Below are 22,668 nucleotides of genomic sequence, written 5' to 3'. Positions count from 1 at the left end.
TTCATATTTCTTGATGCAATCACAAAAAGTATCATTTTCTTAATCTTTCTCGGTGAGTTTATTATTATTGTACAGGAACACAATTGAATTTTGAGTGTTGACTTTTATCCTGTTATGGTACTGAAATTAGTTATTCTAGAAGTCTCTTGATGGAGTTTTTGGGGTCTTCTATGTAGAGGATTATGTCATCTGCAATGATAATTTGACTTCTTTCTTTCTTATCCATATCCTTTTTATTTTTCGTTCTTGCCTAATTGCTCAGCTAATGTTTCAAAAACTATGTAGAATAGGCATGGTGATAGCAAACACCTGTCTTTTCTTGATTTTAGAGGGAAAGCTTTCCATTTCTCTCCATTTAGTATGATGTCGGCCATTGGTTTGTCATAGATGGCTGTTATTGGATTGAGATAAAGACTTTCTCTACCTATTTTCTTTAGGTATCATGAGTGGATGTAGGATTTTGCCAAATGCTTTTTTCTACATCAATTGAGACAGTCATGTGATTTTTGTTCTTCCGTTTATGTGTTGTGTCACATATATTGATTTTGCTATGTAATAATTAACTGAGTGTGTCAACTTGAGTAAGAAACATCCAACTAAACTGGGTAAGCATAGTTCTGGGTGTGCCTGAGAGGATTCACTGAAGACAGAAGACCCAGCCTGGGTGTGAGTGGCACCAACCAACTGGCCTGTCACCTGAAAGGAATAAAAGGGGAACAAAGAAGGAAGCCTTGCTTCTGTTTCTTCAGAAAACAGATCCGATCTTCACCTTTACCTTGGATGTCATCTCCCAGCTTCCTTCCGGCACAGACTCTTCAGCCTCTAGCACAGAACCTTCAACCTCCTGATACAAAATTGCATGGGACACTACATGAGCTCCAGGATCTCCATTGCACAGACTGCCCTTTTGCCCTCTTCCACACCTGATTCTCCAGGTGCCCACTGTAAGCAAATCTTGTAAATTCTTATATATTTGTATATCTTGCATTCAAACTGTTTCTCTAGTAAGCATTATCTGAAAGAGCATATGTTGAACCATCTTCGCCTCCCTGAGATGAAGACTGCTTGGTCATGATGTGCAATATTTTTGAGGATTTATTGCACTCTGTTTGTCAGTATTTGATGAAAATTTTTGCATCTATATTCATTAAAGAGATTTGTCTATAATTCTCTTTTGTGTTTGGATCCTTTTCTAGTTTTAGAATCAGGGTAATGCTTCCAGGAATGACTTTGAGCGTACCGCATCCCTTTCAATTTCAGTGAAGAGTTTGAGGAGTATTTCTGTTAGATCTTCTCTAAAGTTCTTGTAGAGCTCAGTAGTGAATCTGTTGTGACTTGAGTTTTTCTTAGTTGGTAGGTTTTTTTTTTTATTACTTCTTAAATTTCATTGACTAATATTGGACTATTAAAGATTTTTTTCAAGATTTTTATATCTTCTTGGTTCACCTTTAGTAATTTATATGTATCTAGAAATTTATCCATTTCTTCTGAATTTTCCATTTTATTAGAGTACAGGTTCTCAAGATAGTTATCAATGATCTGGATTTTGAAATACTCTGTTGTGATTTCACCTTTTCATTTCTAATTGCATGGATTTGTGTCTTTATTTTGGTAAGATTGACTAAGAGTTTGGCTATTTTGTTTATTCTTTCAAAGAACTAACTCTTTGATTCAATGATTTGTTGGTCCCAGTCTCATTTATTTCTGCTCTTATTTTTATAATTTCAGTCCTTGTATTAGTTAATAAGCCTTGACTCTATATAGCTGCTGTCCCTGTACTCGAGAATAGATTTTTGTACATTCAGGAAGAAATAATGTTTAATTTGATGCTATGGGTGTTAAAAATTATATAATATTTACATAATATTAAATATAATCTTATATGTCATATAAGGTTATATTTGACATATAATTATATAATAAAATAAAAGTATATTTACTATTAAATAATGATTATATAATATAAATAACATATTTAGTATTTTGCATTTATAAGATAATACATTAATATTTACAATACATTACATAGATATATATGACTGTTAGTACAATTGAATTCTTATCCAGAAGTTTATTATATGATATCAAATGAAAAGTGAAACTTTGATTGAATCGGAGAGGGCAGAAGCCTGCCTACTTGGCTTTTTGGCAGTGATAGTCCCTCCTTTTGAAAGATTGCTTTATATATCTCCCCATTCTAGTAATTATACCTTTTTGTCAGATTGTTAAGAACATTAGAATACATTTCCTTTCATTGGTTTAAGAAGCAAGTTTATCTTGGCCTTCTTGATGGAATAAAGTCATTAAACTTTGTATCTGCAAACACTCCCATTCCTAGCTTCCAGACCAATGATCATGAAGGAATGAAGTTGAGGATTGGTCTCAGATGGCAGCTGGTATGTTCTAGTATTAACCTTACTCCTATATCCTAAGGTCCTGATTTGCTTGATCATGGTCATATATCTTTGGAACTTTTATACTATTGAATTCAAGTTTTAATCTTTTTTCTCTTCCCTCAGACTAATGTCCCTCCCCAGTTGGTTCCATCCATAATTGCTAGGCAACTGCTTCTGCTCACTGAGTAGTACATTACTTGTGCACAATAGGCTGCTGGGAATGTGCCCTGTAATGTGCCCTTACCAACCTGTCCAACTGGAGACCTCGTATCTCCCAGATGGTTCTACTGGGAGATAACATCTTATCTCTATACCTTCACCAGTGGCTGTGATTCTTTCTAAAATCAACAGATGCCTATTTCACATGCCAGCACCGCCATGTGTACTATCAACTGGCTTCTGATTTCACTTGAAAATAGAATTTGTTTTGCTGAAGGAGTGCTTGTGTGTGCTATTTTGTCCTCTTTAACTTGCTTGGTTCAGTCTCCCCTTCTCTTATCTTCCTTCATCAGGCCATTTTGCTGAAGTTTTAGTATGTTTCACACCTCAGCTTCAGAATTTGGTGTTACACTGTTGAGTAGCAGTTCTTAGAGTCTAGTCCACAGATCTGCAGGCCCGGAGAACTGTCCGGAGAGTCTGTGAGGGGAAAACTATTTTTATAACAATATTATCTTTATTTACTGTTGTCACTGTGTTGATATTTGCATTAATACTATGGATGCAATGGGAGATAAAGTGTTGGTGCCTCAGAATAAATCAAAACAATGCCCCCCCGCAGTCCTCAAACTCAAAAACCAGAAAACAGTGGCACTAAACTTTTCCCAACAGTGCCCCAACCATGCACTGGACTATGCCCTAAACCATGTGCCCAGCCAAGACCCAACCATGCACCAAACTACACCCTAAACCATGTTCCCCAACAGGAACCAGATGGTGCCCCCCAACCATCTGCTCAACAAGGCCCACCCACACCTGAAACCAAGCCCCAAACCATTTCAGTAGTCATGCATTCCTCAGACATGCATTGCAGGTAAAAAATCAGTTTCGCTTAACAGTGTTATTGATGAATTATTAGCTTTGTTCACTATATACCCTTAAGTCTCCTTAATATCCTGTGTAACAGAAAGGAAAGTGTACACATAGCACTTCCCTGCATTCTGAGATATTACAGTGACCTCTGGAAAAAGCATTTGTGGAATTGTTTGAGTTATAGCCTGAGCTAGGGGCCTTTCTCACTGTTCTCATGGAACACCGTTTTTTTTTTTTAAAGAATGACTGATACACGAGCTGTTGTTCTGACTTGGGGATTTAGCAGATGTTTTCTAAAGAGTGGATGAAGTAAGCCTGCCACTTCAAGGAAAACAACAGGTAGCACTCATCGTCAATGATAATATTGGTATGTTCAAGCAAAAATTAGAATATCAGAAATCTTTTATGTGCTCCTATAAACTTGACCATTTCCTAATATCTACAGGTTTTTCTGATGAGAAACACGACCCACTGATTTTGTGTAGTGGAATAATGACAACATTTGGAAAATCTGCGCAACTCAGGGAATCATCATATTCTAAAAGTTACAAAATTTTGGCTGGCTAAAAGATATGCACAAAATGAAGATGTATCAGTAGTTTTTAATGTAGTAGAGCACAAAAATTCATTGATACATTTTCCGATTCCATGCTTGCAACTAACCTATGAGAAATTATTACTTGTTGAGTTTTGCTTTAATATCAAAGAAGAATATCTACAATTATTTGCAAAACTATTAAACTATGATTCTTTTTTTTTCCTAACTACAACTGAGTGAGGCTGATTTTTTTTCATAAACTTCAATCAAAATAACACAATTAAACAGTTTGGATGCAGAAGCAGCTATTAGAATCCAGCTGTCTTCTATAAAGCCAGACAAGAGTTTTGCAAAATGTAAATGTCACTCTTTTCATTAAAATTTCTTTGTTCTGAGTAGAAGATTATTTTTCATAAAGTGCTATTTATGTTGATATACATTGTGTTTATTGTTTATTACTGTTTCTAATGAACAAATATTGTACATACATATCTTAAAATGTCTCTTTTAACTTCTAAAAGAGTAAATATAAACAGACAACTCACATAAAGAGTTTTTTGGGGGGTCTTTTTTAATTTTAAGGGCACAAAGGAGATTGAGAATCACTGAAACTATTAAGACTAAGGAGAGAAGTGTTGCTATTTACTAAATGGCTGAAAATTCAGATATTTTACATTATTCCAGATAATTTATGTAATTGGTACTTTTTTTTTATGCAATAAATGCCTAAGGAGTAATTTGTTTTGTAAAACATATTACTCATTTGGGGTAGCCTCTAAGAATATGTTTAAATATTAATAGCAAATCACCACACAACAAAACAAATCAAGACCAGAAAGGAAATAAACTAATCTCCTAAATTTAAAAAGAAAAAGCCAAATAGACACAGAACATCTATTATAAAATTCCCAAAGGAAAAAACTTGGATTTAGATGATTATAAAGAAGAACATTCTATGACGGGATGTCTTTTAGATAAAAATTAGCTTCTATTGTCATCTACAGAAATCCAAGATCATAAACAAACATGTTTTTACAGCTTGTAATTATTGCAGTGATAGAAATTAAGAAGGAATTAAACAATTTCTCATTGCAAATATTCCTCCTATAGGGTGCTGTACTCAGATTGAATTTGTCAACTGTCTTCATCTAAAATACAAAACCCTGTATTCAAGCCACAGAGTTACAAAATAAGTGGGCCAGCTACCTTTGTCATTGTCCTTATGGATCATTGATTAATAACTCTAGGTGACTGCCAGGCATGGTATCACATGGTTGTAATCCTAGAACTCTTGGAGGCTGAGGCAGGAAGATTGCAATTGTGAGCCCAGACTGGGCAATTTAGTGACTCAGTAAGAACTTGTCTAAAAAAAAAAAGGATGAGAGTGTAGCTCAACCCCCAGTATACCACAAAACAAAACAACTCTGGGTGACAGAGTTTTGTTCTTTCATCAACACTGTGATGCCATGAAATACTATGATGTTTATGTTGCCAATTATAAGTTCCATGTTTGAAGAGATGAAATATCTCCATTTAAATATATTTTGGATGAATTCATGGATGTAATTCATTTGAAGTTCCTAAAAGTCTTTGAAAACACCACTTGAACTCACTTTTAAATGGAGGCATCATGGGATTTACGGCAGAGTAAGGGCAGAGAGCGCTGTGCTGATACAGAACTGACAGGGGCAGAAACAAAGGATTGAGGTTAAGAAGAACTCTCTGCGTTAAGACCTACTTTTTAATTTTTAATTTTAATGTAATACCAGTACATATTAATAGAGAAAATATAAAAGCACTTCTATGAAGAAATACAATTTCATAACAAAATAGAGAATAACAATGCTAAATACACGGTATATCATAATTTTAAAAGAATATATTTTCAATTGCTAATCTATCTCTCAACTCATCTCCTAAGAAAATGATACTTTTTTGCATAAAAAGCCTTATTAACAAAGTATCTGACGCTTGGAATTATTTTGAACAATTTTTTCCTATTTTATACTATCTATTGTACATTTTGGTCTTTATTTACATTTTCAGTTTCTCACATCAGAGAGACAATGTGATATTTACACACATGTGTCTGATTTATTTCACTTAAGAGGATGGTCTCAAGATGCATCCATTTACCTAGAAATGTCTTGAGTTTATCCTTCTTTATGGTTGAGTAGTATTCCATTATATAAAAAATCTTTTTAATTCATTCATCAGTTGATGGGCATTTGAGTTGTTTCCAAGATTTAGCTATTACAATGTGCTGCTATAAACATGGGTATGTGTATATTACTGTGGTATGGTGCTTTTAGTTCTTTTGGGAAGATACCCAGCAGAGGAATAGCTGGGTCATGTGGGACCCCTAGTCCTAGTTTTTTTTTTTTTTTTTTTTTTGGTATCAGGGATCGAACTCGGGTCCTTGTGCTTGCACAGCAGGCAGTGAAACCACTGAGCTAAATCCCCGACCCCTAATCCTAGTTTTTTGAGGAATCTCCACAATGATTTCCACAGTGTTTGCATCAGTCTGCATTCCCACCACCAGAGGAGCAGGGTTCCTCTTTCCCCACAGCCCCGCCAGCATTTGTTATTGGTTGATTTGATGACAGCAACCATTCTTTCTGGGGTGAGGTGGAATCTCAGTGTTGTTTTCATTTGTATCTCTCGAATGACCAGTGATGTTGAACATTTTTTCATATGTTTATTTGCTATCTCTACTTCTTTGTCTGAGAAATGTCTCTGCATTTCAGGTGCCCATTTTTGGATTGGGTCTTTAAATTTGGGAGGTTTGATTTTTTAAAGTTCTTTATAGATTCTAAATAGGAGACCTTTGTCTGAGGAACAGCAGGTGAAATTTTTTTCCCACATTATGGGTTGTCTCTTCACACTGTTGGTGGTTTCTCTTGCTGTGCAGAAGCTTTTTAATAAGAAGAGATCCCACTTGTTGATTGTTTGTGATAGTTCATGGGCAACTGAGGTTTTGTTCATAAAATCTTTTCCTACACCAATGTTTTCAAGAGTCCTACCTAACCTCTGTTCCAGGCAATTCAGCATTTCTGTTTTAATATTTAGATCTTTAATCCATTTCGATTTTAGTTTAGTGCAAGGTGAGAGATACAGGTCTAGTTTTAATCTTTGGCAAGTTGAAACCCAATTTTTCCAGCACCATTTATTAGAGAGGCTATCTTTCCTCCAGCAAGGGTATTTGGCTCCTTTGCCAAAGATGAGGTGGCTGAGTGTGTCTGGAGTTGTTTCTGCATCTTCTAATTTGTTCCACTGGTTCTCAGGTCTGTTGCTTTGCCAGTAGCCTGATGTTTTTATCATGGTGGCTTTGTAGTATAGTTTCAAGTTGGGGGTTGTGATACCCCCTGCCACGTCTCTCCTGACTAGAATTGCTTTTGCTATTCTAGGTCTCTACTTGTTCCAAATGAATTTTTGGATTGTTTTCTCAAGGTCTGTGAAGTATGCTGCTGCAATTTCAATTGGGATTGCATTGAATCTATATAGCAGTTTTGGAAGTATGACCATTTCACTATGTTGATTCCTCCTACCCAGGAGCAAGGGATGTCTTTCCATTTTCTGATATCATCTTCAATCTCTCTTTTCAGAGTGCTATAGTTTTCAGAGAACAGGTCTTTGATTTCTTTTGTTAGATTGATTCCTAGGTATTTCAGTTTTTTGGATGCTATTATGAAAGGATTTGTTTGCCCTATTTCTCTCTCAGTGAGTCTGTTGTTTGTGTAGAGGAAGGCTATGGATTTTTGTGTGTTGACCTTGTATCCAGTTACTTTACTGAATTTGGTTATTAAGTCTAGAAGACTTTTGGTGGAGTTCTTGGAGTCTTCTATATAGAGTATCATGTTATCTGCAAATAATGACAATTTGACTTCTTCATTTCCTATCTTTATTCCTTTTATTTCTTTCTCTTGTCTAATTGCCATGGCTAATGTTTCCAGAACTATATTGAACAAGAGTGGTGATAGTGGACATCCTTGTCTTCTTCCTGATTTTAGTGTGAAGGATTTCAGTTTTTGACCATTTAGTATGATATTGGCTGTTGGTTTTGCATAGATGGCTTTTATCAGATTGAGGTAGAGACTGTCCATTCCAATTCTTTGTAGGGTTTTTATCATAAATGCATGTTGGATTTTGTCAAATGCTTTTTCTGCATCTATGGAGATAATCATATGGTTTTTGTCCTTGGCTCTATTGATATAGTGTATTACATTGATTGATTTGTGTATATTGAACCATCCCTGCATCCCTGGGATGAATCCCACTTGATCAGGGTGTATGATCTTCTTGATGATCTTCTGCATTCTGTTTGCCAGTATCTTATTAAGGATTTTGGCATCTATGTTCATTAGTGAGATTGGCCTATAGTTCTCTTTTTCAGTTGGGTCTTTCTCTGCTTTGGGGATGAAGGTGATGGTTGCTTCCAGGAATGAATTTGGGAGTATTGCTTCCCTTTCAATTTCCTTGAAGAGTTTAAACAGTAGTGGCAGCAGTTCCTCTCTAAATGTCTTGTAGAATTCAGCAGTGAAGCCATCAGGGCCCGGGCTTTCCTTAGTTGATAAGTTTTTAATTACATTTTCAATTTCATGGGTTGATATTGGGTTGTTCAGAATTTTTAGGTCTTCTTCGTTCAACTTTGGTAATTCATATGTATCTAGGAATCTGTCCATTTCTTCTGTGTTGTCCATCTTATTGGCGTATAGGTTTTGGAAGTAGATATTGATGATCCTCTGGATTTCTGCTGGGTCTGTTGTAGTTTCACCCTTTTCATTCCTAATTGCATGGATTTGGGCCTTTTCTTTCCTTTTTCTGACAAGGTTGGCCAAAGGTTTGTCAAGTTTGTTGATTCTTTGGAAGAACCAACTCTTGGCTTCATTGATTTTTTGTATCGTTCTCTTAGTCTCTATTGCATTGATTTCTCCTCTGATCTTTATAATTTCCTCCCTTGTATGAGCTTTGGGGTTGTCCTGCTCTTCTTTTTCTAGAAGCTTGAGGTTCAGCATCAGGTTGTTTAATTGGGATTGTTCTGTTTTCCTAATATGTGTATTCACTGCTGTGAATTTCCCTCATAAGACTGCTTTCATTGTGTCCCATAGATTCCAATATGTTGTATTGTCCTTGTCATTTAATTGAAGGAACTGTCTGATTTCTTCTTTAATTTCCTCTGTGACCCATTGGTTATTCAGAAGTGTGTTGTTCAATTTCCACGTGTTTATGAAATTTTTTGAGCTTCTTTTGCTATGGATCTCCAATTTCATTGCACTATGGTCTCATAATGTACAGGGGACAACTTCAATTCCTTTGCACTTACTTAAACATGTTCTATATGTGAGTATGTGGTCTATTTTGGAGAATGACCCATGTGCAGCTGAGAAGAATGTGTATTCTGATTTTGTGGGGTGGAACACTCTGTAAACATCTGTTAAGTTCATTTATTCAAGAGTTCGATTGAGTTCCAGTATTTCATTACTTATTTTTAGTCTACTTGATCTATCTATTTGTGACAGTGGGGTGTTGAGGTCCCCCACTACAATTGTATTAGTGCATATATGACTTTTCATGTCTGTTAGTATTTGTTTTATATAGTTGGGTGCACTAGTGTTTGGTGCATAGATATTTATGATTGTCATCTCTTCCTCTTGGATTCTTCCCTTTACAAGCATGTAATGTCCTTCTTCATCTCTCTTAATCAGTGTTGGTTTCAAATCTACTTGATCTGCCAAGAGGATAGCTACTCCTGCTTTTTTTTCGAGTTCCTGTCGCATGCAGTATTGTTTTCCACCCTTTAACTTTCAGTCTATGAGTTTCCTTTTGAATTAAGTGTGTTTCTTGTATGCAGCATATTGTTGGATTTTGCTTCTTGACCCATTCTGCCAGTCTATTTCTTTTGATTGGTGAATTGAGACCATTAACATTGATGGTTATAACTGAAACATATTGACTTGTCATTGCCATGACTTTTTCTTTTTGTTGGGTTCTCCCCCTCTACATTTAATTTCTTGTCACGCCAGATGGGTTCATTCTGCTTTGGTTCCTGGGGTTGTGATCCTCAATGTCTGTTCCTAGGATATTGTGTAAAATTCTTTGGAGTGCTGGTTTGGTATTCACAAAGTTCCTAAGGTGCTCTTTGTCATGAAAGTATCTTATTTCTCCATCCATTTTGAAAGATAGTTTTGCAGGGTACATTAATCTGGGTTGGAGGCTGTTTTCTTTTAGGGCTTGGAATATGTCACTCCAAGCTCTTCTTGCCTTGATGGTTTGTGTTGAGAAGTCCGCTGTGGTTCTGATGGGCTTTCCTTTGTATGTGATTTGTTTCTTTTCTCTGGCTGCTTGTAGAACTTCGTTCTTCTGTTGTGTTTCTGGAATCTTAACAATTATATGCCTATGTGTAGATTTATTTTGATCAAGGCTATTTGGAGTCCTATATGCCTCACTTATCTGTATGTCAAGCTGTTAAGGAACATCTTTCTATTTTCTGATGTCTTCTTTTTCCAGAGTATTGTAATTTTTGTTATAGAATTCTTTCACTTGCTTGGTTAGGTTAATTACTAAGTACAGTATTTAATTTTTCTTGATGCTGCTGTGAATGGTATTGCTTTCCTAATATCTGTCTGAGTAACTTCATTACAAGAATGCTATCATTTTTTGTGTACTGATTTTGTACCCTGCTACACTATTGAATTTGGTTATTAATTCTAGGAGACTTTGATGGAATTTTTTGGATCTTCTATGCAGAGGATCATGTTGTCTGCAAATAACGATAATTTGACTTCTTCCTTTCCTATACATATTCCGTTTTTTTTTTCCTTTTACCCAATTGCTCTTGGTGATGTTTCAAGTGCTATATTGAACAGAAGGGTGATAGAGGATATTCTTATCTTGTTCCTGATTTTAGAGCAAAATCTTTTAGCTTTTCCCCATTTAATGTGATGGTGCCAGGCTTGGTGGTTAATACCTGTAATCCTACACTTGGGAAGCTGAGGCAAGAGGAACATTGTGAGTTTGAGGCCAGCCTGGGCTACAGAGTGAGTTCAAGGCCAGCCTGCACTACAAAGTAAGACCCTGTCTCAACCCCCTCCACCCAATAATATGATGTTGGCAGTAGGTTTGTCATAAATTTATCAGTTTGAGGTAAGGTCCTTCTATACCTATGTTCTTCAGGGGTTTTTTGAATAAATGTTTGATTTTGTCAAAGGCTTTTTCTGCAACAACTGTGATGATCTTTTGATTTTTATTCTTGCATCTGTTTATGTGATGTACTACATTTAATGATTTGCATGTGTTGAACCATCCTTGCATCTTTGGGATGAGCTCCACTTGGTCATGATGTATGATCTTTTTGATGATTTGTTGCATAGTTGGTCAATATCTTTAAGATTTTTGCATCTATCTTTATTAAAGAGATTGGTCTGTAGTTTTTTTTCTTCTTTTTCTTTTTTGGTCAGGATCTTGTCTAGTTTTGGAACCAGGGTAGTGCTAGCTTCCAGGAATGACTTTTGGAATAGTACTTGCCTTTCAATTTGACTGAAGAGTTTAAGGAGTATTGGCATTAGATCTTTCCTGAAGTTCTTTTAGAATTCAGCAGTGAATCCATCAGATTCAAGGCTTTTCTTAGTTGGTAAGTTTTTTTAAATTACTGCTTCAATTTCATTGCCTGTTACTGCATAATACAGCATTTTTTATATATTCTTGTTTCAGTTTTACTAATCCATATGTATATACAAATCTATCAATTTTTCTGAATTCTCCAATTTATTGGCATACAGGTTTTTGAAGTAGTTATTAATAATCTTCTGGATTTTAGCAGTGTTTGTTGTTTTCATGTTTTTCATTTTTAATTGCATTGATTTGTGCCTTTTCTTTCCTCTTTTTAGTAAGATTGGATAAGGATTTGTGTATTTTATAGAGCCATATAGATACAGTTCTTTGATTAATTGATTCTTTTTTTTAACTTTCAATTCTTTAATTTTTGCTCCAATCTTATCAATTGTTTTCCTCATACAAGTTTTGGATCTGAATTGTTCTTTTTTTTTTTTTTTTTTTTTTACCTTAAGGTGCAACATTAGGTTATTTAATTGTACTTGCTGTGTTTTTCTGATGTGGGTGTTCATAGCTATAGACTTCCTTCTTAGTACTGCTTTCATTGTGTCCCATAGGTTCTTATATGTTATACTGGCATTATCATTTGATTTGAGGAATTGTCTAATATCTTCCTTGATTTTTTTCTGTGACTCATTGATTATTCAAGAGTGTACTGTTTAATTTCCATATGTTTGTATAATTTCTGTTCTTTTGCTACTGATTTCTAGTTTCATTGTGCTGTGATCTGATGATATGCATGGGATAAGTTTGAGTTTTTGCGTTTACTTCAGCATGCTTTATTCACTCATGTGTAGTCTATTCTGGAGAAAGTTCCATGTGCTTCTGAGAAGAATGTGTATTCTGCTGTTGTTGGGTGGAACACTCTGAATATATCTATTAAGTCTCTTTGTTCAAAGGTTTTGTTCAACTTTGATATTTCTTTATTTTTCATATATTGATCAGTCCATTTGTGACCATGGAGTATAGAGGTCCCCAATCTGTTTGTGATGATGTTTACCTGATTTTTTATGTCTAGTAGTGTTTGTTATATGAGTTTTGTGTGCTGGTATTTGGTGAAGGTAAGCTTATATCTTTAGCCAATATCAACTGTGTGTCATTTCCTGAGCTCACCAGGGTATTTCATTTTCTATTGCTTTTCACATACTGCTTTTTCTTCCTGGAAGGCATGTGGCTAGCCATGTTTGCCTGAAGAAATCTTAGGTCTCTAGTTCCCAAATTACTTCTATTAATACATCCTTCCTGACTGTCCCAGAAAGTCAGCATATTTTTTTTTAACTTACACTGTGTTACATAAACAAGTCTGTCCAATGCTCATGATGGTACAGGCATTAAGATTCTTAGAATTCAAACACTTTCTTACACACCCAACATCATCAGTTAAATACCTGCAATTCCATAAAGACAGATACTTTTCTGTGTAATGGCCACTACAGACCATGACCTCATCAAGGATACAGGTTTTCTGCTTACCTTCAGCTTCTACTACAGCATTTCACTAGCCAAAGGGTCAAAAATCAGGGTGCTTCATTACACCACACACCTTTGACTAGGAAGAAAGGAAAAAGGCAGCCTCAGTTCTAAAGCATTAGTCTGCACTTTATTTTTCCCCCTAGAATCCTGTTTTGACAAATAAAGTAGGTGGTATTTTGTCTAGCCATAGCTGCTGGTTCTTTAGGATTTTTATGCACAACTTCCTAAAGGCATTACTTCCTGAGGATCAATGTACTTTGGAGAACAAAGTGCATTAACTATTTCCCCCAATACCATATATTTTATATTTAACTGAAAACTAAATTTCATGGACATGTGTTCAGACTCTATGTCCTTGGAGGGAAAAATAAAACAGCAACAACTCTTCACTAATACTAAGAATGAAAAGACACATGATAGTTCTTTCAGAATTGTCTTAGTTACTTTCCTAAAACCAAAGTTAAAGGAAGAAAGGTTCACTTTGGTTCGCAGTTTGTAGAGGTTTCAGTCCATAATTGGCTGGCTCCAAGGTAGGGTGGCATGGCAGAGGGGTATAACAGAGGAGAAACAGTCCACGGCCAAGTGGGGTAGGCAGAAGGCAACCAGCAGTGAAGTAGCAAGCAGCAAGTGATGACCAGTGACTGTAGCAGCCTTCTTTTTGTCTCTTATATTTTATCCAGGCTACCCTTAGGGCAGATAGCACTCACACTCTTAATCCTAGCATCACACCATGAACCAATTCCAGAATCACATCCTTGATCCTAACATCACACACCCTAGATCCAGCCACCTCTGAAAAGCCCCACCGATGCCCACATGAGGCTTTCGGGGGCATCTACATACAAGTCATAACAAGAATTGTGGAAAATTCAAATTAGGGGTGTGCCTCAGCTTACTCTGCTTAGAGCAGACTTTGCCTTGATTATTGGCAAATGAGGTCAGAGCTTTCATTCCTTGCCAAGAGCTGGATGTGTTTCATCAGACCAAAGTGTCTGGAGTACATCCTGAGACACTCCATAATTCTGGAGTAGTGCAGATAGTTTGGATCATGATTAGGGAAAGGATAATTGCTGAAGGCTGTCCTTTACTTGGAAGTGTTGGAGATTGAAGACTTGTATATCCCAGGATGGCCACTTTAAGTGCTTCCTACAGGAAGCAAAGAAAATAAAAAGCCTAAAGAAACCCCTATGGATTATAGGATTAGGAATATTGTGAAGAAAGTGTTGAAAGTATTAGATATTTGGTGTTTGGTTCTTTTATTTTCTTAAAAACCTTATTTGTCTTTTTTTTTTATCATATTGCTTAACAGAATGAACTCATTTCCTTAGAAGGAATTTCATAGTGGAATCCTATATATTGTAAGGACTCGAAGTAATACCGGTAATAATTTCACAACTGGATAAAAATTGAAGATACTAAAAACACAAGACAACAAACAAAACACAAGCAGAATTAAAGTGAACAAAAATGTAATTTGGAAGAGAACCTGCCAAAGCCAAAATCAATGTCACAACTAATGGAATTTGGTTTAAGAGAAGGAACTGGAAACAAACATTACCTGACATACAAATTAGATAAATGGGATGTATACTTAACAGCACAACTGTATACTTTTTAAAGACTATGTATTATATTTCAGTAGGACACATTCCTGTTACCCTACAGTTAGTTCCCTCTTATTCTCTGGAATACTATCCATGAAAAGACTCATTTTTTAAAGCTACACCTGTCTACATTCATGATGACACGCATCATTCTTGGTAAGGTCATTTCTTTTTTCAGAGGTCATTAAATACCACAAAACAAGATGTAGGGTGATCTCATAGCATTCAGAGAAATGTCAGAACTAAGATTCAGAGATTTTTGGTCCCTTTGGTAAGCTTCATGGTGGTAGAATAAGTATATGTTTTCTGAGTTCAGAGCTTTTTCATGTAACATCTATAACTAGTAACCCAGGGAGATGAAAGAGATAGGATTAGGCATGTACTTCAAGAATTCTCTAGTTTGTTTACGTACTGCTTTGAAAAGAAACCTTGAGGAGTGTTATGGCTTGTGTCTAGATCTCTCCCAAAGCCTCATGCAGTCTTTTTCAGAGGTAGCTGAATCTGAAATGTGTAATGCTGGGATTAAGGGCATGTGATTGCTAAACCACTACATGTGAATGATTGGTTTTGGCACCGCCCCAATCTCGGTAGTCTGGATGGGATAAAAGGAGCTGAAAGACACTGTTAAATTCCCTTGTTGGTTTTACTACCTTCTGGCCACCATGAACTGTTTCTCCTCTGGAAGCCCTGTCTGCAATGCCACGCTGCCTTGGAGCCAGCTGATTATGGACTGAAACCTCTACAAATTGTGAGCTAAATAAATCCTTTCCCTCCTTTACTTTGGGTATTGGGTATTTTGTCTCAGCAATGAGAGAAAAGTAACTAACACAAGGAGTAAATAATTATATGCTATCCAAGTTCTAAAAAATCTCCAATGAGATAATTGCACAGAGAATTTAACAAGTTATTAAAAAGATCATATCAGGGCCAAGTCAACTTCATTCCAGAGATGGAAAGATAGCACAACATATGTAAGTCAATGAATGTAATATACCACATAAATAGAACCAAGGTTAAAAGGATAAAAAGAGAAAATTAATATGGCTATAGAATCAGACTGTACAGATAGTATGGATTCAGACTGTAGCACTGTCATAGCTTGCTACAGATTAATTTATAATCTCATTATATCTATTTAAAGTACTCGAGCTGGGGATGTGCCTCAGTGGTAGAGAAAGACTTGCCTTGAACTCATAAAGCCCAGGGTTCAATCTCCAGCACTGCAAAAAAAAAAAACCATAAATAAAAAAGATTAAAAAATTTAGCCAGGCATGGTGGCACATATGTGTAATCCCAGTACTCAGGAGGCTGAGGCAGGAGGATTGCCATGAGTTCAAAACCAGCCGGGGCTACATAGTGAATTCAAGGCCAGCTTGAACTACATAGTGAGACCCTGTCTCAAACAAAACAAAACAAAACAAAACAAAGCAGTACACTTGAATAAATTCTTCTTGATGCATTTTGAAAATTCCACACAAAAGAATAAATTACTATTAGATTTTAAATTGATGTATGGCTGCTGTAACAAATTACCACAAATTTGGTGAATTAAAAGAGGTCAGTAAGAGTATTTCACAGTTCAGGATGGAAGTCCTACATGGGACAGCAGGGCTCCATTTCCTCTAAGTGATGATCTGCTTGACTGCCCCATTTAGCTTTAAAATGCTGCCCCCAATACCTGGCTTGTGGCTCTGCATCCCTCAGACTTCTTCCATAATCTCCTTCCCTGAATAAACCTCCTGGGTCTTCCTTTGAAGGACCTTGTGATTACCTTGTATCTAACTGGATAATCCAGGATAATTTCCCCATACCCAAATCTCTAATTTATTCACAACTGTGAAGTCTCTTTGCTATGTAGTAGGGTGTGCTCACAGATCACAAGGATTATAGCATGGACACTTGGGGTGGGCTTTTAATATTCAGGCTGCCATAATTGCAACTGAGAGGCTTTGGTTCATAATGAGAGATAGGGTTAACAAATGAAAAGTTGGATGGTGTTATTTTACAAGTTAGACAGCCATGTGAAAGAAATTTTAAGTTAGAGTTGATATCATGATTATCTATTACAGTCATGGGTATTCATGTGTGAAATCTCCAGAGGTCGGGTCTGTAAAAGTTCATTTCTGAGTCAGATCAAAAAGCGAATAGTAACATATCCTCAGGCCATGGACGTTTGGATTCCAGTGAGGTGCCTATGCTTTTCTAAATTTGTGTTCTCTAGAAATATCTTGGAATTATTGTCTTCACCAAACCATCCTTTTGTTCAGGGATCTCATAGTAATAATCTGGGTTATTTCAGACCTTTAGATTACAAAACATGCATGTAGGTGGCTAAATTACTTAATGTTTGTGTATAAACAAATCTGCTTTTTATTTTTCTGCCAAAGAGGAGGTTACACTCACCCCACATCAATACTACAGTGTTACAAGAATAGAAAAGGGACCTTAGAGATTTAAGTGTTGCGAAGGGAGAAGAAAAGAGCAGGGCCATGGATCAACCCCAAGTAGCTGCATGCTTCTCTCTTTCCTAGGTTGCTCATTCTCTACTTCTTGAAACAGAGTAAATTGAGAACATTTCACAACACTCTTATTCCAAGAGCACTTGCAGCATTTGTTGGAACTTAGAAGTGGTAACACCTTGTAGGGAACACCTTGGAAAACCATTCCAGCTGGGAGATGGAGGTCTCTCAGCTACCAGGTTTTCCTGAATTTCTTGGATTCTGGTTGTATGTTCTTGATATAGAGCACTTGATATAGTATTTTTAAACCTAATATGAAGCCACGAAATTTGGCTCCTATGTCGTTCATTTCTCTAAATGTAAATTCTCTATAGATTATTCAGCTGTCTAATCTCAGCACTCCGGGAGGCTGAAGCAGGAAGATTGCAAATTTGAGCCTAGCCTGGACAATTTAGCAACTTGGTGAGACTGTTTTTTGGTTTTTGGGGGGTTTTTTTGGTACCAGGGATCGAACTTGGGACCTTGCGCTTGTGAGGCAGGCAGCTAAACCCCTGGCCCTGAGACTGTTTTAAAATTTAAAAAATTAATAATAATAATAATAATAATAATAAAATTTAAAAAATAATAATTAATAATAATAAAAAAATAAAATAATAAAAATAAATAATAAAAAAATAATAAAAAAATAAAAAATAATAATTAAAGAGGTGGAGTCGTAGCTCAGTGTGAAGGCCCTGGTTCAATCCCCAGCACCACAAATGAAACACAAAAATCAAATCAAAGCAAAATAAAATGAAGGAACATCATCTACTAACGTTCTTGAAATATTGCACTTGAATTGATGCAATTAATGAATTAAGTCATTTCTTCTATCTAAAAACAGTTGCTAATATCTCCTCTACATCTGGTATTGTGTTAAGCATGAAAATAAAAAGAATGATTAAAATATCTTCTATCCTTGTTAATTAAGATTAGTAGAGCTCTTAGAGACAGGGAAGAAGCTTGGGGGAGGAGTTAGAAAATGGAGATGGGGGTAAAGGGATTACAAATGAGCGAGATATGCAATATGCATGTCTCGATCCCCAAAACAAACTTCACTGTAGTGTAATACAAACATGGACTAATAGAAATAAAATAATTTTTAAAGGTTTTTGATGTTTAAAAAGCTATTTTAAATTAAATCACATATATGCATGTTTAGAGAGTTTTTCATAGAATTTAAGAAGCCAATATGAATATGTATTTAAAATTGGTTCTGTAGTGTTTTAACTTACTGAGACATGAATGATAGGAGTATCAATTACTTAATGTTAAGTAAGTTTAAAATTTCACAATACATGGAATGTTTAAATCTACTTGACCCATTTACATTCACCTAATTAAATGAAGCAATTATATGTATTTACAAAACCTGAGAAATTAGACAAGCATAATAATTATTCTTTCAACTTGTTTATTCATCAATGAAAAATCCTAAAAGTTAAATGGCTGTACTTGATATACAGGAAGCAATGGACAGTGCATTGGGATTGCATCTACATATTTGTAAATTGTATCACTTCTCAGCCTTTTGGTTAAGATCAAGTGCATATTTGTAAATCTGAGTTATACTTTAATGATTTTATATACCTCATAAAGATGAATATAACCTTGCCTGGGCAGGAAATCCAGCTAAAAATGTTTGCTAACTATTCTGAAGACATCTCCATTTTAATTTTATCAACTGATTTAAAAGTATCTTATTGATCAAAGATGTACTCATGTCAAGTAAACTTTGAATTAATAGTTATATCCTTAACAGTTTTAATTATCTGTATATTCATTTTTCCGTAAGTCAATTTGAATGAAATTCTTTAACCTACTTTACATGTGGATGGAACAAAAAACACATACACATGCAAAAAAAGTGTGAGTTTAAGCCTGGATTTAAATGGCCCTTTTGACAACATGGCTTCTCATTTGGCATATTTAATTGTGATATTATATGAACATTCTTGCAGTTTAAGATGACACTTTTGAAGTAATATTCTTCCCTAATGATGACTTGAGTCCTGAAACTGGATGAGAATATCAGCAGAACCTGTAGAATCTTATTTGGAATTGACACTCTATATTGTAATTTTGTTCATTTATTTTTTGGTTTTCTTGTTTTGTTTTCCCAAGAAAGAAAAGATGATGCTGTTTTAAATTTTAAAATTGTGCCAGTTACTTTGTTACAATAAAATTAAAGGTGTATGCAAAAAATATTCATGCATGTATTTATACAAATATCATATAGCCTTCACTATAGAATTTTATTCGTGAGAAAGAAAAAATATAATTAACCAGTCTATGAAAAGATTATTGAATCCAAATTGTATTTCTGACAATGGGGTTAACTAAAGTTTCTTGTTTATTTTGTTACCTTAATATTTTTACTTGCCTTGTTTTCATTTATGCTACACATTTATCTTAGTAAAAAGAAGGTTTTGTGATATTATCTGTTTGTTTCTTTTTTCCAAGAATCTTTGTGGTTTAGGTCCTATACTCTAAGTAATTAGTTTGAAGGTAACATTACACAGTATAATAACTATTGTTATTCTCTTATTGTTTGATTATGAAATTTTGTCTTGATAGTCTTATGAAAGTTTTGCCCCAGATTTTATGTAAAGTATTTCCCAAAACAGCTTGGTTTTACAAAGTTTCCTTTACATTTTCACCATTTTTCACAGTCTCAAATGAGTTAAGGAGTTAACTTATTCACATGTTTACCTTTTACCTAGAACTGCTTAAAATAACAAGCCTCCAAGAATGAAATATTGAAATTATCTTTTTTGTTTGTTGTTTAGTTTGCTGATTTGGTTTGCTAGGCTAAGACAATATGGGCAAGAAACATTTTTAGAAGTGGTTTTAAAAAATTATTGACAGTTTTTCTTTGGTATTTTATGGCCCAAGTGGTAGAAAAAAATTTTTAAGCTAGACAAAGAGACCTTTTGTTATTGCTCTGAGCCCAAGACTCTGACTATAAGACATAAATGGTTAAAAAAAAAAGGCAGAATATTTTCATTGCTCTTATCCATTGTTAGCCAAGTAAGCATAAATTTTCATTTTCAAAAGAGATGACTCTTAGGTTGTTACCAGATGGCTAAGCCTTCTTTTGCTCAATTGAGAGAGAAACTGCAAAAAGGCAAAGTGCATCTCCCTTAGCATTAGCCTCTCTGAGCTATGAGAACCAATAGCACTCTGTTCTTAGTGCTGCAGCTCCGAGCTCTGGATGCCAGGAACTCTCAGCTATTATCATAACCCTACACCCTGTGCCCACCAGGGCGAGCAGCCTATGATACGAGTGCTTCTAGTAGCTCTTGCGTCTCCTCAACAGCCAGCGCTTGTGGCTTGTGGCAGCTCTGCCCTAGGTAAGGAGGAGGATTACATTAGATATTTATAACAGTAATTCTTTGTTACAAATGTTAATAACAAGGGTGGCATTGGTCTGAGGTCGAACAGACAATCCTGGGCAGGTGCCCCTGTGTGTGCGCGTGTGTGCGTGCATGCGTGTGTAAGTGTGATGGTCTTTGTGAAGGTTGTGGTTCTGGTAGAGTCTCATCATTATTCTCAATCTTGCTTGAGAACCCTGCCATCATAACTTTCTGTCATCATTTTTTATTTTGTTATGGCTGATATCTGTGATTTCATTTTGATTCTGACAATATACATAGCCTATTAGTTTCCTACTGCTCCTATAATAAATTATCACAAAGTTAGGAAGTTAACAACATCAATTTATTACCTTATAGTCCTGGAGGTCAGATGTCTCCCAGAGCTTAACCCAAGGTGTCGGCAGAGCAGCACAGCAGCCTTCTTTCTTCAACATCTGAGGATGGAATTCATCTCTTGCTTACCCAGTTTCTGCAGGATTCCTGCATGGCTTGACTCTGCCTCTTGAAAGCCAGCCATGGTGGCCCTCAGCCTCTGCTTCCCCACTTCTCCTCTGACTCTCCTGCCACTCTCTTTCTTTACAAGGACCTTTGGGATTGCAAGTGGCCCAGCTGGGTAACCCAGGAAATCTCCCCATCTCAAGAAGCTTATCATAATCACATCTGCAATGTCTCTTTTCTCCATGGGAGGCCGCACATTTGCAGGTTCTGGGAATTCATTCTGTGTACAGTTCACAGTAACTCCATAACCTGGGGCAGTGGTGGTCCTGTCATTTTGAGGATGTCACTTGGGTCTCATGAGGTAGAGCAGTCTCCATGCCAGAAAGCTGCTGAGACATCTGTGCATTCTCCCACATCTTCAAGTCTAAGCTTCCAGGTTATCTTCAAGAGATTTTAATAAATATTTGAATTTTTTATTGATGCTTTCAGGATATTTTATTGATGTTTCTGCTTAGGTTTAAAATTTACACCAGTTGTTGCCTCATGCCTGAGTATCCCCATAGGCAAAGAGAGAAAGTGAGAGTCTTCACGAGTGTGACAAGACTTTATTCTCCTTGATGAAGAAATCTACTTGGTGATTGTCACATTCCACACTACTCAAAAGACAAGAAGGTGGAGCTGTCTCCAGGGAGCCTTCCAAAGACCAAAAAAGCAGTACAGTGCAGTTCTTCCTGTGCAACTGTCACATCTGCACCTATGGCTATTAATGTGAAACTATTCAATTCACTGTGAACTAGTGTTGTTCATTTAGAGATTTTTTGCCTCCAGTTGATTCTCCATTACAAGGCAAAAATAGACCCTGTACATTTCTAAACCATTGGCCCTTAGATGTCTAAGTCAAATGTCAAGCTAGAGTAACACTGTAAAGTGATACTCTTTTCCCTCATGTAAAACTGGAGCTTTTACCTGGAATATCTAGAACATTTCACGCTTCCTTATTCCTCACATCTTGTCTACACCTCTAAACTTATATGTTTTTAATAGGTAGTTTTTTAATCTTTTGAGCTTTGAGGGGACTCAAATAATAAGTGACCCAGCTAGATGGTTGTTGGTAGGAAAAAATAAAAAAGGTTATTCTGCATGATATATAAACTTACTTTTGATAGATGTTTCTCAATTTTTAACTGCCTTATAAATGGTAATATCTCATAATGTTAGCTTATTTTTATGGGGATATATTTCACATTTTTCTTAAAGGGTTCAGAAGGAAGTTTAGAGATGACAGTTCTTTAGAAACAATGAGAAAATTATTTTGGCAGATTAAAACTTTTAAGGTCAAATTAAATGGCTTAAAGCTTTGAGGCCTCAATCAGCCCCAAACCATGGAAGGGAATCAATATACTAAAAATAATACACTAAAAATAATCATGGCTCATAGAGTGAGTTCCTTTTGGACTCGGATCTTTGGAGGTCAGATGACTGGCCTCAGAGACAGTTGTTCCATCCAGCGCCTCAGTTCTACAAATAGCACATGCCACAGTGATGTATGTTACCTTGTAAGAATTCACAATTCAAAGGACTACCTTAAAAGTTTATCTACTCCAGCCATTTTTAAATTGATGAAGTTTATTGGTACATTTTAGATATACATAATGATCACATTTATCATAGGGAATTTGTACCTGTACATGATATATCTCGATT

General features: G+C 35.8%; 1 long non-coding RNA gene across 2 annotated transcripts; it reads left to right on the top strand.

Annotated features, from left to right (window-relative positions):
- The first annotated feature begins 418 nt into the window (after positions 1-418).
- LOC110345872 (uncharacterized) lies at positions 419-4,480 on the top strand. Of its 2 annotated transcripts, none has more exons than XR_002389510.2 (4): positions 419-944; positions 2,339-2,396; positions 3,667-3,764; positions 3,871-4,480. It is a non-coding gene; the product is annotated as an uncharacterized LOC110345872 (long non-coding RNA). The 2 variants fall into 2 exon arrangements; XR_015449477.1 differs by having other exon boundaries at positions 3,667-3,792.
- The last annotated feature ends 18,188 nt before the right edge of the window (positions 4,481-22,668 follow it).

This window comes from Heterocephalus glaber, unplaced genomic scaffold, assembly GCF_053883595.1.
Source record: "Heterocephalus glaber isolate CG9 unplaced genomic scaffold, H.glaber_assembly_v1.0 deba00000738, whole genome shotgun sequence".
Lineage (NCBI taxonomy): Eukaryota > Metazoa > Chordata > Mammalia > Rodentia > Bathyergidae > Heterocephalus > Heterocephalus glaber.
This window is presented reverse-complemented; position numbering and strand designations above follow the sequence as displayed.